The sequence below is a fragment of the Nicotiana attenuata genome, unplaced genomic scaffold (assembly GCF_001879085.1).
Source record: "Nicotiana attenuata strain UT unplaced genomic scaffold, NIATTr2, whole genome shotgun sequence".
NCBI classification, from domain to species: domain Eukaryota; kingdom Viridiplantae; phylum Streptophyta; class Magnoliopsida; order Solanales; family Solanaceae; genus Nicotiana; species Nicotiana attenuata.
This window is the reverse complement of record NW_017671701.1, coordinates 218,138-221,021: the sequence shown is the minus strand read 5'-3', so window position 1 is coordinate 221,021 and position 2,884 is coordinate 218,138.

Genomic DNA, 2,884 nt, shown 5'->3' with positions numbered 1-2,884 from the left:
AATGATATAAATTAATGTGCGAAAACACTAACATAAGTCTAAAGTATATTTGTAGCTAACAATGCTTAACATGAAAAGCCAGTGACTCTGTCTAACTGTTACTCTAGTCTATGAAGCCTCTATTGAAGTACTGAAAATACTGAAGACTGTAAGGTAATGATACTGCCCCGAAAGAACTAGAGATCACAAAATAGCTGATTCGAGAATCCTAGCGCTTTGAATCGTCAACTTGTAAATTACTTGCATCGTGAGATACAGGCCCCGGGCAAAAGGGACGTCAGTACATTTGAATTGCACGGATATGTAAAGCAACTGAAAGAAAGAATTTAAATGCTGAAACTGAAACTAAGCTGATAACTGAGAATGGATAATTGATAATTGATAACTGATAATTGAAATGATAACTTTTGAAACTGAAACTGAAATGATAACTGATAACTAAACTGATAACTGATAATTGATAACTGATAACTGAAATGATAATTGATAGCTGAACTAAACAAAGGAAGTAAGGATATGAATACTCCCTCATTTGAATGATGAACAACCTGTTTATCTAAATAAACTACGGCCTCAGGCCCAATCTATATGTGCACAAACTACAGCCTCAGGCCCAAGTATACGTATACATAACTACGGCTTCAGGCCCAAAAGTACATAAAACATCAACTACGGCCTCAGGCCCAAACATGCATAAATCATAAACTACGGCCTCGGGCCCAAATATGCATAAAGCACATAAACTACGGCCTCAGGCCCAATTATAGGTGTTCAACATTCAGGGATTTAAATTCAGGAACTGGAGAATCATACTGCAATATGTGATGCTGAAATACTGAATCATATTGAGATACATGATACTGGAATACTGAATAGCACTAGACTGAGACACGTATTGTTGAACTAATTATGAAAATTGAAACTTCAAATGTTTATGACATGCTGAGTATACAAAGACTGAGACTCATGGGCATCAAAACCCAAGTCTATATTGGTTACGCACTGAGCTCACAACGCTCAGAAGGAAAGTCATGAATGAGTTACGGAGCTAGATAATAGAAGTTCTGCAACTATTCAAGGAACTAGGCTTAACTATACTTCTGAGGCAATTAGTAAACTCATAAAAGAAACGTAGTGTAGGGAGAATCGTTAACATTCCCAAATATAGAGAGTTATCCTCACATACCTTAACTTCCTGCTCTTGAGCGTAATACAATATTCGTTGACCCTTTCAACTTTAATCTATATCAATACAAGTCAAAGGGATTCCATATTAGCAAGAATACTCATGTTTTGGTCACTTGGGCATTTTATCAAACACTTGGTGAGTATAAAGCTTCATAGCCCTCTTTAGTGGTGTTTCTTCACCCAAAAATTCATTCTCTTGATCCTAGATAAATTCTAAAACCTCAAATTGCAATAATTAATACCATTCTTTATCACCCATAAGGTAAACAACAAACTTAACCAATAATCAACAATCAACAACCGAAACCTATAACTGTTCATGCTTTTCTATCAAACCCATCAACTCATATCTCATGAACTAGAGTCTATAATCATTAATCCAATTCTTGAATCAATTAGAGGGTGAATACATTACCTTTTTGAAGTTCAATCCCCTTGAATTCGAGCTCTAGGGTTCCTTCTCTCAACAATGATGTCCCAATCGAATATCTAATGATATGGAGGGTTTACCCATGTTAATAAGATGTTGGAAAATTAAAATTAACTTAGAATCACCATTAAAACTAACCTTGGATGGTGGAGGGACCTTTAAGGAGTTAGGTTCTTGAGAGCTTTCCTTTCTAGAGAAAGTTTTTATGTTTTGAGGTGTGGGGGACGAAGTAGGGCTTTAAAATGACCCCTAGGTGCCTCCCCCCCCACTTGAAGGCCCGACCGCGTACCTGAATGCGCAAAATGGCAGTAGCACTGCCACAAGTGCACGGCCGCGCACCTGGGCGCGCATATTGCATACTATTCTGTAAAACACACATAAATTTTTGCACAGAGATCCGTTTGGGCTCCACAATATATTGTTGGAAAGCTATTTCAAATGGCTACAACTTTAGTCTTTTGAGTTTTTCCAAATTCCTTACACGTTTTTACTAAATCATGCTGGAAGATGGACCTTTTGTGTTAGTCGATTTTGTTGAATCTTATGCACCTCATTCTCCTTCTTGATTCTAAAACAACTATTTCCACCAATACCCATCCTAATAGAACTTCACATGTCTAAAATGTAACATTACTACTCATTTAACACGTCCATACCTAAGCCAAATTTACGGAATGTTACATACACATTTCTACAATTGAAAATAATTCAACTTTAAATTTTCATTTTACCCATTTTACCCTTAATGAGAAACTTTTATAACCGCACAAATGTCATGGTGCCACAAAAATTTTACCCCTTAATCTTTTAAGACCACAAGGTTTAAAAGTCTACTTCTTTTTCTCAAACTCCGTGCCGAGTCAAACTACCTCATACATGAAACTGACGGAATCATATTTTTTATGTGAATTTAAATTTCTTAAAAATTAAGTTATTTCTTAATGTTTAACTAATTAACATTGCATATTATTGTAAATTTAGATGAAAATAAAGATGTGAAAACATCTTTGTTTCACAAGAGGATTCAAATCTACTTGATAAAGATGATTTGTCGGTGTTGGATATGCCATGAGCACCTTGAATATTTTTGAATAGTTTGTTTTGAGTATTGACTTTTAATAAATGAAACATTATCTCTTTTTTTTACATTTTATAGTAATCTAGTAGAACAATGTAAAAAGTGATTAAGTTTAACAAAAGCTTTCTATCCAAAAAAATAAAAAAAAATAATTTTAAGAATGATGGGCCGACCCGTGGGAGGCCGTG